We start from the raw sequence: 15900 nt of genomic DNA, 5'->3' as shown, positions 1-15900 counted from the left end.
AGTACGTCTGCAGTGGAGCTTGTTGAAGGAATACACAGGCTACCTGGACGACAGTGACTGGCAGAAATTTATTGAGAATGACGAGTTGAAGTTTTTGTTTGCCAGCGTCTTCAGGAGGACGCCCAGTGCTTTAAGCACCGCGTGAAAGTGCTGCGCCTTCCGATAAGATACTTTCGAATGGCTGATCCCAAGTGAGTTGCTTTGCGGCGTTCCGCTCACAGCTTTCTATGCGTCGTCCTAATTCACGGCGAGACATTTGCGGTTGCTTGTCCCGTACTCTTGTTGCTTGCAGCACTGAAAGGAGTTCCATTTGCAGTTCGCTGTCGAGCGTCGAGGAGTTTTGGTTATTCACGTTCTACTGAGAAAGAGAGAGAGAGGTGACGCAGCCGTATCGCCTCCTCGTCTGACCGTTCTGACTGAGGTTATCTCTGGTTTCCCTAAATCACTGAGGACAAACGCTGGGTCAAATCACTTCATATGGGAATGGCAGATTACTGCAATCCTAGAGTTTGCAGCATCTGTTGACTTCGTTTGTATTTTAAACAGTTTTTTATTCAATTTGAAGCCTGCATTCACAGACTATTTCATTAACTGTTTTTCTCCGAAGCTGTGCGGTAATAGTAAACAATGGTACTAAATAAAAAAAAGTAACAATCATTATGCCTTTAGTCATTATTAAATAATAAACAATTAATTCGGAGTACTTGTAAGTATCCAGACATCAGACAATCTTCGCCCATAATTCGTCAACTGCAGAACTTCTACGTACATATGCCCCGTAAACCTCCGTACAGTTTGTGACGTACAGTACACTCTGTACTAGCGTCAGTTACGCATCTTATTATTTAGTTGTCCGATGATGCGCAGGAAGAGCGGCCGTTTATGCACCTTCTTACTCTGAAGCACAAAAGAAACTGGCTAGGCATCTGTATTCAAATACGGAGATATGCAAACAGGCAGCATACGGCACTGCGGCCGGCAAGGCCTGTGTAAGACAACAAGTGTCTGGTGCAGTTGTTAGATCGGTTACTGCTCCTACAATGGCAGGTTATCAAGATTTAAGTGAGTCTCAACGTGGTGTTACAGTCGGAGCACGAGCTGTGGTACACAGCATCTCCGAGGTAGCGATGAAGTGGAGATTTCCACGTACGACCATTTCACGAGTGTGCCATGAATATCAGGAATTCGGTAAAACGTCAAATCTCCGACATCGCCGCTGCCGGAAAATGATCGTGCAAGAACGGGACCAACGACGACTGAAGAGACCCGTTCTACATGACAGATGTGCAGCCCTTACGCAAATTGCAGTACTCGGCCATCAACAAGTGTCAGCGTGCGAACCATTCAACGGAACATTAACGATATGGGCTTCAGAAGCCGAGGGCCCACTCGTCTACCCTTGATGACTGCACGTCACAGAGCTTAACGCCTCGCCTGGGCCCATCAACACCGACACTGGATTGTTGACAACTGGAAACATGTTGCCTGGTCGGACGAGTCTCATTTCAAATTGTGTCGAGCGGATGGATGTGTACGGTTATGGAGACAATCTCATGAATCCATGGACCCTGCATGTCAGCAGGGGACTCTTGAAGCCGGTGTAGGCTGTGTAATGGTGTGGGGCGTGTGCAGCAGGAGTGATGTTTCAAATGGTTCAAATGGCTCTATGCACTATGGGACTTAAAAACTGAGGTCATCAGTCCCCTAGACTTAGAACTACTTAAACCAACTAACCCAAGGACATCACACACATCATGCCCGAGGCAGCAGCGCGGTTCCGGACTGAAGCGCCTAGGACCACCCGGCCACAGCGGCCGGCAGCAGGGGTGATGTGGGATGCCTTTAGTTCTACATACGACTCTGACAGGTGACACGTGCCTTAAGCATCATGTCTGATCAGCTGCGTACATTCTTATCCATGTGCATTGGGACGGACCTGGGCAATTCAAGCAGGACAAGATGATATCCCACACGTACAGAAGTGCTACAGAGTGACTCCAGGAACATTCTTCCGAGTTTAAACACTTCCACAGGCCACCACAATCCCCAGACATCAACGTTATTGAGCATATCTGAGATGCCTTGCAACGTGCTGTTCAGACGAGATCTCCACCCCCTAGTACTCTTACGGATTTACGGACAGCCCTGCAGGAGTCATGGTGTCCATTCCCTCTAGCACTACTTGGGACATTAGTTGAGTCCAAGCCGGCCGGTGTGGCCGAGCGGTTCTAGGCGCTACAGTCTGGAACCGCGCGACCGCTACGGTCGCAGGTTCGAATCCTGCCTCCGGCATGGATGTGTGTGCTGACCTTAGGTTAGTTAGGTTTAAGTAGTTCTAAATTCTAGGTCCCATAATGCTCAGAGCCACTTGAACCATTTTTTTTGAGTTGAGTCCATGCCGCGTTTCGTTGCGGCACTTCTGCGTCCTCGCGGGAGTGCTACACGATATTAAGCAGGTATGCCAGTTTCTTTGGCTCTTCAGCGTAATAGGTGGTTGGGTTGATTTGGTGGAAGAGACCAAACAGCGAGGTCATCGGTCTCATCGGATTAGGGAGGGACGGGGAAGGAAGTCGGCCATCCGCTTTCAAATTATCCATCCTGGAATTTGCCTGAAGCAATTTAGGGAAATCACGGAAAACCTAGATCAGGATGGCCGGACGCGGAATTGAACCGTCGTCCTCCCGAATGCGAGTCCAAAGTGCTAACCACTGCGCCACCTCTCTCGATCAGCGTAATAGGTTAATTGCCGCTGTAGCCAGGTTACATTCACTCTCCCCTTGTTTGATGTTACATTTTCGAGACAACGTACGTAGGAAGCACGTTTCCCACTGTAGTTTACCAGAGAACCAATGGGAAGTTGCTGCATGTTACTGATATGTATACAACAATCCACTAGTAGCGCAGTGGCTAGAACACTGGACTCGCATTCGGGAGGACGACGGTTCATTCCCGCGTCCGGCCATCCTGATTCAGGTTTCCCGTGATTTCCCTAAATCGCTTCAGGCAAATGCCATGATGGTTCCTTTGAAAGGGCACGGCCGACTTCCTTCCCCGTCCTTCCCTAATCCGATGAGACCGATGACCCCACTGTCTGGTCTCCTTCCCAAAACAAACCCAACCCCAATCCACTAGTAAAGGGAAGCCTGTTAATGCTTTGTACAATTACAATAATAATTCTTTTTATTGTCCCCCAGAATAATTATTATCTCCCAGAAAAATCAAGGAGCCGAAGGTAATGACCGCACGGTTGCAGTCTCATCAGTTCATGACAGTAGCTTCTGACTGCGACATTAAGTGAAATTACTATACGTTACTCTCTTTCGCTCTGAAAAAGAAAATAGTAGTCAAACCAAAATCTAGACCGGTGGACGGGAATTTGAACTGTCGTCTTCTCGAAGGTGAATCCAATTTTCCACCTTTTGTGCCACCTCGCCCTGTGTATAGCGCCGAGAGGGTTCACCGATCGACGTTGCTGGAGCAACTGACGTGAGAGGCTGTGATGTAACTGGCGCGGGCCCTGCGGTGGCCGTGGCGTGGCGTGGCGTGGCGTGCCATGTGAAACGCTGTGTGGTGCCGTCGCGGTGGGCCGTATCCGAAATGCCTGCCAGGCGGACGGCCGGTGCCCCGCATTATGTATCTGGAGCAGCCCGCCTCCTCTGTACCTCCGGCGTGGCGTTACGCAGCGATATTTGCAGTCTGCCCGTCTCGCGGATCCACTTTCCCGCACCTCGTCCGAAAACCAGCGCTCTCGAAATCTCGCAGTGGCTCACGCGACTGCGCCACATTATGCTCTTCGATCAGCAGCAGTGATAGCCTCGTTTCACAACTGGTGCTGCCTCCGCACTGGACGGCAGTCTTTGCAGACGAAAAACCGCATTTGGAGGAGGAGGATATTAGTGTTTTTAACGTCCCGTCGACAACGAGGTCATTAGAGACGGAGCGCAAGCTCGTGTTAGGGAAGGATGGGGAAGGAAATCGGCCGTGCCCTTTCAAAGGAACCATCCCGGCATTTGCCTGAAGCGATTTAGGGAAATCACGAAAAACCTAAATCAGGATGGCCGGAGACGGGATTGAACCGTCGTCCTCCCGAATGCGAGTCCAGTGTGCTAACCACTGCGCCACCTCCCTCGGTCCCGCATTTGGGTGATGAGCTAGTATCTACCAGCTAGACAGCACACAGTGGAACCATTAACTTTCGATGAATGTTATCTACGAGGTGTGACGTATAATTTTATATATATAAATTTTCGGTGCCTACAATGTCACGTCTTTCAGTGTCACACAAATTTTTATTTTTAGAGGGGATCGCTTAAGAGTATTTCCATGGGTTCGCCCCTCAGATTTCTCCCTCATATCACGAAATAGTAGTCTGATGTAGTACAAACTGAAAAAATAAACTCCTTTTAAAGCACAGTTTCGTATATAATTTATATTCGAAACATTACACCTGTGTCACAGAACAAATCCTATATAGCGAGAATACTTTACACAAGTTTAAGGGAAGAAATGCTTGCGAAAATTATTACAGTATTTAAAGAACATCAAAATATGAACAGGCTGAAATGAACGAACAGTACGTGAGACTATGTTAATCAATTCAACTGTAAAAAGCTAAGGAGCATATTATTAGTAAAATGAGAAATATGCAAAAAGCACTTCTCAATTGGGAGTAAACCAAAACAATCAGAATAGCTGAAAGAGAGCACAAAAACATGAGCCATAAACGAATAAGAGCTAAGCAACTAAGCAAATAATAGAATAGGCAAAAATGAGATGCCAACAAAATGAGAGCTGGCCGAACTCCGTCGGCACTTATATATGGTTGCGCTCGTGGCGGCACCTCGCGGTCCGTACGCAATGCACTCTTAACGCTCGCGGCGGCGTCTAGCGGCCAGTACGCAAGTTGTGCGATTGCTGTCGCAGGTCGACCCTGAATCTATGTCGTTACAGAGGGTAAATCAGTAAATAAGTCGCAAATGCGGCTTAAGGCACAACGTTTCAAATTTCGCTCCTGTACGTATCTAGAAGGTGGCCGACATACTGTGGTCCGAGGGCCGATGGTTAATGATCTGCAGTCAGACTAAGATGGCAGGCTTGCTATGAGTGTGTACCTGACTGGAACAACGTGATTTTTGGGAACAGATGGACTGTCCTCGGAGGCCGTCCGTAGCGAAATTCGTCCCTTATTTGGTTACAACAGAATTTTATGGAGATTTTTGTTCATTTGGATACAGAAATTGAGAAAACGACAAGAAGAAGTGAAAAACGGGGAGGTTCCTGGCCGTACTGCCAGTGATGGTAAATTGTTTCGCCGTCTAGGGGTATTTCGCTACCTCTAGGACACATCGGTCTTGTGGGTTGCAGCGAGCTAAGGAACCAAGTAGACTTGTTATCCCCCGAGAGGTCACTCGTTGAAAGCGAACACTACCACAAGAATTACATGTTGCAGGCTTCTAACGCCTTGTCGAGCGATCGGATAAATGTTTATGAGGGGATAACGTTGAAAAGGAAAATAAATTTCAAGCAGTCACAGGCGGCTCTCATATCTTCATCTCAGTTTGCGACTTGTTTATTGATTCTCCCTCGCATAATCACCGACAGTCTATTCAAGACTAAGGAGCAACGTAACGCGCTTGGGAAGACTAGGCTTCACATTCCCATCTTGCTGTCTGATCTGCCTGATCAGCTGGAACGAGTGCTGCTATGGACCTACGAAAGAACTACGGCCAATTACTTCTGCGTATTTAACATCTCCTCGAAGACGGGATAGTTTAACCCTAATCTTCCCTCTTTGAATACTGACCTTCGCTTGTAGAGATGACACAAATAAGTAAAGTCTGATATGAGTATGTAGTTAAGGAAAAAATACCACAGGTGATTTCAAATTAGTCCACATTTTTACATTTCCAGAAGGCATTTGACACCGTCCCTCATAAGGAACTTCTAATCAAATTGCATGCCTACTGAGTTTCGTCTCAGCTGTGCGATTCGATCGCTAACGTATTGTTACTTTGTGCCAGGAAGGGCTCTCAACAAGGGAAGTGTCCAGGCGTCTCGGAGTGAAGCAAAGTGATGTTGTTCGGACATGGAGGAGATACAGAGAGACAGGAACTGTAGATGACATGCCTCGCCCAGGACGCCCAAGGGATACTACTGCAGTAGCTGACCGCTACCTACGGATTATGGCTCGGAGGAACACTGACAGCAACACCATCATGTTGAATAATGCTATTCGTGCAGCCACAGGACGTCGTGTTAAGGCTCAAACTGTGCGCAATATGCTGCATGATGAGCAACTTCACTCCAGACGTCCATGGCGAGGTCCATCTTTGCAACCACGACACCATGCAGCGCGGTACAGATGGGCCCAACAACATGCCGAATGGACCGCTCAGGATTAGCATCACGTTCTCTTCACCGATGAGTGTCGCATATGCCTCCAACCACACAGCAGTCGGAGAGGTATTTGGAGGCAACCCGGTCAGGCTGAACGCCTTAGACACACTGTCCAGCGAGTGCAGCAAGGTGGAGGTTCCCTGTTGTTTTGAGGTGGCATTATGTGGGGCCAACGTACGCCGCTGGTGGTCACGGAAGGCGCCATAACAGCTGTACGATACGTGAATGCCATCCTCCTACCGATAGTGCAACCATATCGGCAGCTTATTGGCGAGGCATTCGTCTTCATAGACGACAGTTCGCGCCCCCATCGTGCACATCATGTGAATGTTTTCTTCAGGATAACGACATCGCTCGACTAGAGTGGCCAGCATGTTCTCCAGACATGAGCCCTATCGAACATGCCTGGGATAGATTGAAAAGTGCTGTTTATGGACGACGCGACCCATCAAGCACCCTGATGGATCTACGCCGAATAGCTATTGAGGAGTGGGACAATCTGGACCAACAGTGCCTTGATGAACTTGTGGATAGTATGCCCCGACGAATACAGCCATGCATCAATGCATTAGGACGTGCTACTGGGTTTTAGAGGTACCGGTGTGTACAGCAATCTGGACCACCACCTCTGAAGGTCTCGCTGTATGGTGGTACGACATGCAATGTGTGGTTTTCATGAGGAATAAAAATTTTTGGTATGTGTATAAGACAGCTTCAGATATCTCATTACAAATGAGATAATTTGTTAAATACATCGGGTTGCTTTACAAATGAGTTAATGTGTCAAATATTTGACGTTAAGATATAACCGAGAAAAAAGGTTTGAAATAATCTGTAACGTTTGTTGGAACCCTCTGAATGCTCTTACTGGATGAGTGAATATGGGTAATTTGCTCTCCGTTTTAACAAAAGCTAGTTTTCCAAACATCTCGAAGCTTGTGGCGTCATATCTTGTGAACTAAATGTCGTACGATGGTACAACATCGCAAGTACATTCAGTGGCATAAGTGCATATTGTCTACAACATTATGATGCGAACAAAGGCAGTAGTAAGGAAGTAATAAATTAAAATGTAATGTCTGATGTTGCAGTTTCTCATCAGAAACAATGAGAATTTAGTAAGAGATAAACTTATTCCCTTTCATTATTTTGCGAGGGAAGTACGTAAACATTTGAAATGCCGTGTACAGTTGCTTCGAAGACAGCTAAGGGCTCTCGTTCTCAAAAACTGGATCAATATATTCTGAATAAACTGCGCGCCACGAGTCACGCTGCCTCAAAACGTAGACACAGTTTCTAATTGAAGTACGTGACTAATTGTGTTCGAACTTAACACAGTTAGTAAATTTTTGGTTCGGCCATTAATTATAAGAAATACTGAAAATCAAATGTTTGTTACCCTTGGAATCTGATAGATAGGTAATATGAAACTAGACCAGTATGAAATATTAAGCCATTTAGTAATACAGATAGGTGTGGAAAGTAAATGAAAGCATGCGTTGATGGGACAGCTGACAAGGTATACAGCTACAACTAACTCACTACTGCAATGGGCTGTAGGAAGGGAAAAAATATTGCAGGTGACGAACATTAGGATTATTTTTATATGTAACTGTCTAACATTTAGAATACTGCAAATATGCACAAGGGCAGAGAGGTAAATTGAAAACAAGGGAATCGTAGCATCTGAGATGCGGCCTTGCATAACGATGCTAAAAATTCTGTGGAGTGATAAGATATGAGGAAATTCTCCGAAGAACGAACGAGGAAATAAATATGTGGTTAAGGAACAGGACTACAGGACATATGTTGAGACTTCAGGGAATAACTTGCATCATACCAGAGAGAATCGCAAAGAGTGAAAATTGTGAGGATGATAGAAATTGGAGTAAATGCGAGGTATGGAGGACGTTCGGTGTAAGTGCTACTCTGAAATAAGTGCTTGGCACAGGATGGAAAATCGTGGCAGGCTGCATCAAACCAGAATACCGGTGAAAACAAATTCTAAACATAATACCTAGGTATTACAATTACGAACAAATTAAAGTGGAAGGAACACACAGAAAATGTTATGGGGAGGGCTAACCAAAGACTGCGTTTTATTGGCAGGACACTTAGAAAATGTAACATCTACTAAGGAGACTGCCTACACTAGGCTTGTCAGCCTTGTTTTAGAATACTGCTGCGCTGTGTGGGATTCTTACCAGATAGGACTGACAGAGTACACCGAAAAGGTTCAAAGTAGGGCAGCACATTTTGTATTATCGCGAAATATGGGAGAGAGTGTCACAGAAATGATACAGGATTTCGGCTGGACATCATTAAAAGAAAGACGTTTCTCGCTGCAACGGAATCTTCTCACGAAATTCCAATCACTAACTTTCTTCTACGAATGCGAAAATATTTTGTTGACACCGACCTACATAAGGATAAACGATCGCGATAAAATAAGGGAAATTAGAGCTCGTACGGAAACATATAGGTGTTCGTTCTTTCCGCGCGCTATACGAGATTGGAATAATAGAGAATTGTGAAGGTGGTTCGATAAACCCTCTGCCAGGCACTTAAATGTGATTTTAAGAGTATCCATATAGATGTAGATGTAGACAAGAAACGTTACTTCCATAGGGCTGGACGTAGGGGAAGTAAACTGTGAAATATTTTTTTATGGAGAACGACCATTCTCGTACAACTCTTATTCCACTCAGCTCTAGTATGGCAACTATAAGATCAGAAATTAATGCCAAAAATGAATTCGGGAACGGTAGGTATATTAACAAAAACCATGTGCCATGATATATCACATCGATAACAGCGCTAAAGAGCCTCATAATGAAGCCTCAGTTGTTTTTAAATGCAATAAAACAATGGAAGTAGCTGAGTGGAAAAAAAGCAGTAAGAAAATTGCCTTTGTTCTGCATGAAATTTTGGGATTTCATCCAGATGACATCTGCCTCTTGCCACGACATTTCGGTTGACAGTCATTCACCTGTCTTTAGGTGAGTGTTTTGGACTGGAGATTGGTGGTCCACATAGATAAAATTTACGATGGAAGTGGAGAAAGACAACTGTTAGCCGTTTCTGATGTATTGTTCAGTCGGATAGTGGATGGATACTTGGGGCATTCCGTCTACCAAAGTCCATACATACAGGCCTGTATTTGCAGGCGTTTAGCCGCCACCACCCGTCGCAAGCAACCGTATGGGCATCCTTCGAATTTTGGAGCACCGGGCACATGTTGTGTCTGATAGAGACAGCCTTGCCAAAGGAGCTGGTACACCTACAGTCTGTGTTCAAAATAACGCGTTTTCTCCCCATCAGATAACCACGGCATTAAGGAGGAAGAAGCCACCCACATGAGCGAAAGGAGAATAAGAGTTCTTCCTAAGTGTCGGCAATATTTCTTCGAAATTAGGTAGAATCCTAAGAAAATATTATGTCAAAGTAATCTTCCTGCCGCCTATAAAGACGTGTGCTCTCCACGGTTCAGTAAAGGACGATCGGGGTGTTTTCGGAGGGCTATATATATCCATAGAATATCTTGCCAGTGCGGCAAAGTCTACAATGGTCAGGCAACAAGCACAGTGCGTGCACGGGGCATTGAACTTGATCGCCACACTCATCTTTCACAGACCAGTAACTCGGCCATAGCCGAACACTGTATTTCTACATGACATCCTATGGATTATTCTGCCTCGACGAGAGCTTTCTGGGATTCAGTTATTAAGGATCAGATGAACATAGGCCTAGCGGAAGATCTTATTAACTGTGATGTCGGCTTTCAACTGGATAAGGCGTGGGACCCAGTGATTTGTTTAATATCTACAGAAAAGAAACATTTTATGACTAGCGTCGCTCTAGCGACAGTTAATTTTGTTAATTTGATATCTGAATTTAAACTGAGCTGCAAGTGCGCGTTCCTACAGAGAGTGCACCATTATGCATAGACCTGTGCACCATAGATAGAGCAATATTCGAAGAGGGCAAGAACCCCGACAAGAGATCGCTCATGTAGTTGCCGCCTTTGAGAATGCGTCTCCGCTCCAATTTTTTATGTGAATTTAGAGAAGTGAACTACAGTGCAAAACACTTGTCTGAAGATGGCTGTATGGTTCTCAGCCGAAATATCGTGGCTAGAAGTCGACGTCATCCGGTTGCAATCCCGAAACTTCTTGGAATACTGTTTACGTAGGAAAATTTCAAGAATCACAACAGCATCTGTTCTCCTTAGCATAAGTGGACCGCAGCTACAGGTCTGCATCAATAGTAATGCGACTGATCCCTTAGAAAAAAAAGTAATGATCTGGAAACAAGCCGTTCTACGACCCTAACCTTGTTACGATATACACTGAACAGAAATATATTCTAATGATGTGACGTAATGCAAAAAGTTGTATATTAGCAAAAGCGACAAATGAAACCTAACTAACTACAGGTTGTGCCCAAAGTGATCCTTCTGTTGGTTGCTCTTCCGTCAGACCGCCAGGAAATACGAAAGGCAGCTACACATGAATCCGTACACCAGTCTCGTAAAGATTTCACTTGTGGTAGGAACAAGAGGGGAGCGTATCGTGTATCTCGAGAGACGCAGCAACTACGGAGCAGTAGCGTCTTCCTGTAAAGGGATATTGCGCTGTGAATGGACTCGGTGTGTGTTGTTGCGGGTGTATTGTATGCAAAGCGGCGGCAGCGGCCTGCGACCTGACGTAATGGCTGAGTTATCGTGACTCCCGAGTTCCGACACGTGTGCGTTACGTCGCATCTCCACCGACGTGGAAGACGTAGTTACACCCTGTTACTCCTCATGCGTCCTCCACGCGCGGAAGGTATGCATTTATATCGATGTCTGTATGTATGTTTGTACAACCAAGCATAAAGCAAAACACAGTCACGATTATGGAATAACAGATTTTTTTTAAAACGAATGCAAACTGTCTGTAGTGTGCTGCCTTCACTCTTATCTTTTTTTTTAAGTTACGCTCGGAATCTTGTGTAGACAACACAATGCTGCTTATGCAGTCAACTTTTTAACTGCAAGTATCTCAGCCCAGTCCTCACTATCCTACTTAGTTGAGAAAGAGACCCAAGATCCCCTGTTCCGAAATCATGTGTGTTGACTGCTGAATGGACTGATGTGAGCCCAAGGTGAGCTCTTGTTTGTAAGCTCTTGTTTTATTAAAAGAAAGAGATAAAAACTCGTAAATGTATGGCCATAATGACGTCAAATGTGTTACGTCGTATTTTCCTTTGGTATCCCCTAGGTTCAATACAAAAAAAATGGTTCAAATGGCTCTGAGCACTATGGGACTTAACATCTGTGGTCATCAGTCCCCTAGAACTTAGAACTACTTAAACCTAAGTAACCTAAGGACATCACACACATCCATGCCCGAGGCAGGATTCGAACCTGCGACCGTAGAGGTCACGCGGTTACAGACTGAAGCGCCTAGAACCGCACGGCCACACCGGCCGGCTGGTTCAATACAGACGTTCGCTTCATCAAGGTACTACATAAGGTTTCATCAGTATTTTCTTAATTCTCTCTAAATATAATTCTCGTTATCTTGAAGATGATAGAACCTCAGCTAAGATCGTTGGGAAAACGGAGTCTCTGCGGCGTGCTAAAGAAATATATGTGAATTGAAAATGCAGTCAGAACAATACCTTATGAGGCTGCATATGTAAGGTGTATATTCGTGAATTCGAACATAAATGTATCTAGTCTGATTTCAAAAAAATGCAAAACGACGATTCTTTCCTGCTTAGAAATTCTTTAGTAAATAAACGGGTACCTAAAATGAACTCAAAGTAAAAATCTTCTCGCCCCGTCCTCTTATGAAAAGCACGTACACATTAGTATGGCTGTGTGCTTTTTTTCTGAGGCAAAAGTACCTTTGCGGATAGTGACGGAGAAATAACTTTGCCGTCAAGAAATGTCTTTAAGCAGAACTAATCGTGCCATCGAACTTTAAATAACAGTAACGCTCTGCCTGAGAGCGATAACTGTCAAGTCTATTTACAGCGAGAGGCACTGGAGGCGACAATTTCATCGCGGTATGAAGCCTACGAATAAGTGCTGGATTGGGGTTCACGCTACATCTTCTGTTTTAGGGCCCAAAGAAAGTGCAACAGTACAACGACGAAAAATTTATCAACAGTAATATTCACATATACTCAGCCCATGGCAACACAAACTGAGAATGCTACCCATCACGAAGATATTGTATTATGACTTCCTTTCATGGCTGTTCGGCTGTTCGTGGCGCAGTGTCCTTTCCGTGGCTTGTGAAGAGGCTCTCTTAGTAAATAAAAGAACCACAACACGAGTGACTATGAGAGAGCTCTCCTACATTCATCAGCCCTGTTATGATGAAATCTTACAGTGTTCAGAGCACTAAAAGAAGGATCACTCTCGGATGGTTTTAGACACTAACAACATACTGTCTCGAATTCCGATCAAATACCTGGCGAAATCGTCGTTACATAATAACAGGAATTTTCACTTGTCACAAGTATTTCATTAGCAGTTTCGGCTGCGGTTAAGGGAAGTCTCATGAAGCGGTTTTCGCCATCTGCTTGTGGTCGTCTTGCGTTGCTTGCCTCGTGATCGTCCCAAGTATCGCAAGCTAACGCCGTCACGATTCCTAAACGCAGCTGGTGGCTGCGAGCCCTTGTCTAATTGGACTTAAGTGTTCCGTCCCAGAGGTGAACGTTTTTACACAAATTCAAACCAGAAATGAAATGAGAAAATTGCGCTGTGCAACAAAGTTGTCAGTGTAGGACCGCCATTTGTATTTCCGCACGATAAGAGGTACAGCCAGAGGTATGCGCCTGTCATAAGAATATGAGCTACAAGGATATGCTTTTGAATTCTAGTGTGGCATCATAAAGGTGTATAGTTGTGTCATGATTACCAGCGAAAACTGTAAAGGGTGGGAGTATACGATAACAGAAGAAAAAATGTTCTGGTAAACAGCGATATAATTGCGAATACGTGGTTATAATCCGCCACTGTTCTCGTTGTTGCGATTTATTCAAAATACTAACCTTTCAATTAAGTCTCACCTTTGAAGCCCAAAATTCCCCTAATACCCATGGCTGGGAAATGTTGGTAGCACAGCACTCCGTCTTCAGGCCACAAGTGGTCCATCGGTACCATCCGACCGCCGTGTCATCCTCAGATAAGGATGCGGATAGGAGGGTCGTGTGGTCAGCACTCCTCTCTCTCGGTCGCTATGATGGTTTTCTTTGATCGGAGCCCCTAGTATTCGGTCGAGTAGAACCTCAATTGGCATCATGAGGCTGAGTGGACCCCGAGAAATGGCAACAGTGCATGGCGGCCCGGATGATTACCCATCCAAGTGCCGGCCACGCCCGACAGCGCTTAACTTCGGTGATCTGACGGGAACCGGTGTATCCACTGCGGTAAGGCCGTTGCCGATGTTGGTAGACGCGTGCACAATTTGCTGCTGGTGTAAGACGACATGTAAGCACTAATATCGTCTAAGATGTATAGATCGAGCAGGGCCATTACCCTGGCCTCCATGAGCATCTCTCCATAGTTCCCTGGATTTTCCTTGTGGGATCAGCACTCTCTTAGATATGACTGAAGTACTGGAGCGGCGAATTTTACAGTCTTGTCAAGATTTACGAGACAATCCGGGGACGTTTGAAATAATGTGTGACACATTGCAGAGTCGAGTAGAGTATTGCACCCAGATATGAGGACGACTTGTGGAACACCTCTTGTAACAGGTGCTAGTGTACAGTAAATTGTAACAAGCCATGTGATGAAGTGATATGTATTTATTGCTAAGGTGAATTGTGAGCCCATTTAGACGGGGAATTAATCCAAACGTTTAGATCTAAAATATGTTTGTATTAATTAGGGCTATATGTGTACACACCATAAAGGTGGATGTAGGTTTGTATGTATGTTATACAGCTCCTCCTAAAGCACTGGGTCGGTTTCAACCAAACTTCGTACGCATACCAATTACTGTGTCGAAAGAAGCATTGTGAAGGTAACAACCATTTACGTCTCGAGTGGATGGAGGTGAAAAAGGAGCGTAGCCAGACTGTATTCGTCCAGTATTTGAGAATGAGAGCTCTTAGTGATTTGCAAACGACTTCACACAAAACTTCACTTCTTTACGAGACCTTTTCTGGATAATTACATTTTCACTGTTCATTAGAGTAAAACTGCCGCATCAGGCATGCCCTTTTAATTTATTACTTCTTTGTTACTTGCTCTATTTTGCAACACATCTTGCACACAGTTTTCACATGTACCACCGAGTGTAACTGCAGAAATATATCATTGTACGAGACATGGTTCAAGAGATATGAAGTCATAAACACTGATATGCGTTAAAACTGTAGCATCATACATGACGTTTTTATTAGGTCTTTATTACTAATTATATTCGCAACACATTTAGCAGACAGTATCTGTGTATACCACTAGAGGTACCCACAAAATTATATCATTGTACTGCTCATTGTTATGGAGATTAAGACGTCATAAACATTTAGCTGCACGTAGACGAAACCGCAGGACGAAATTCGAAAGAGGCACTGGTGAAATATATGTACAAATGTTTGTGAAATATGTTAAATGCGTGTGAAGTCTAAGTGACATTTGCGTACGTGGGCAAAGCCATGGGTGAAAAACTCCTCTTAAACCGGTGGATCGATTTCAACACACTTGGTACACTTATCACCTACTATCTGGACAGAAAAAATATGTAAGTAAGAACCATTAGCCTCTTACTTTGGTGGGGCTGCTAATGTGGAGAGTGAATTGGGGAGGAGGAGATGGACAATGAGAGGGGGAGGAGGAGAGGCATAGGGAGATGTGGAGGAGGATATGGCAAGAGAGAGTGAGAGGAGGGGATGAACAGAGTGAGGGAGAGGATAAGATAGAAAGCGAGGTGGTGAGGAGAAAATGGACAGAGGGTGAGGAGAAGATGGGCAGCGAGAGGGGAAATTAATAGGATGAATTAATAGAAGATTTGATTAAATGCATACCTGGGCAATGCCAGGTGCTTAGCTAGTTTCATACTAAAGTCGATGGTAGCTGATAACCAAACATCCGCAATTATCTCGCAAACGGTTCGTTGGCAGACCCATGTGCACTGGAACGTTCCTGCTTCTAATATAATATGACCGTGCTTTGATATCTGTCAGTTTCCGCCATAAATTATGATATATTTTTCAAAGTATTTATTTTAACAGTCACAATGGGAGTTAGTGACACCTGATAAGAAGTTTTTATATCATTTAATGATAGTCTTCAGATATAGAAATTAAATAAAATAAAACACTAACAAATAACTAAGTAGATAACGCAGTTTGACAATATTTAAAATTATTAAAATTATCACGAGTTGTGTAAAGTCAAATTTGTTCCACAAGAGCATATTCGTTAACTGTAAAATGTGAATAACTGCACTGTAATACACTAATTGTGACCACATTCAGTGGTATCCTGCATTATCTCAA

At 44.5% G+C, this 15900-nt stretch overlaps 1 protein-coding gene and 1 pseudogene across 1 annotated transcript in view; both read right to left on the bottom strand.

The window, feature by feature from the left end:
• The window catches only part of LOC124624402 (peroxidase-like), a 299356-nt gene that overhangs the window by 202392 nt on the left and 81064 nt on the right, over window positions 1–15900 (bottom strand). The gene's annotated exons all lie outside the window — the stretch shown is intronic.
• Window positions 13718–13835, bottom strand: LOC124558652 (annotated as a pseudogene).

The sequence above is a fragment of the Schistocerca americana genome, chromosome 1, assembly GCF_021461395.2.
Source record: "Schistocerca americana isolate TAMUIC-IGC-003095 chromosome 1, iqSchAmer2.1, whole genome shotgun sequence".
In the NCBI taxonomy this organism is placed as follows: Eukaryota; Metazoa; Arthropoda; class Insecta; order Orthoptera; family Acrididae; genus Schistocerca; species Schistocerca americana.
The sequence above is the reverse complement of the archived record's forward strand: the minus strand, read 5'-3'. Positions and strand labels throughout refer to the sequence as shown.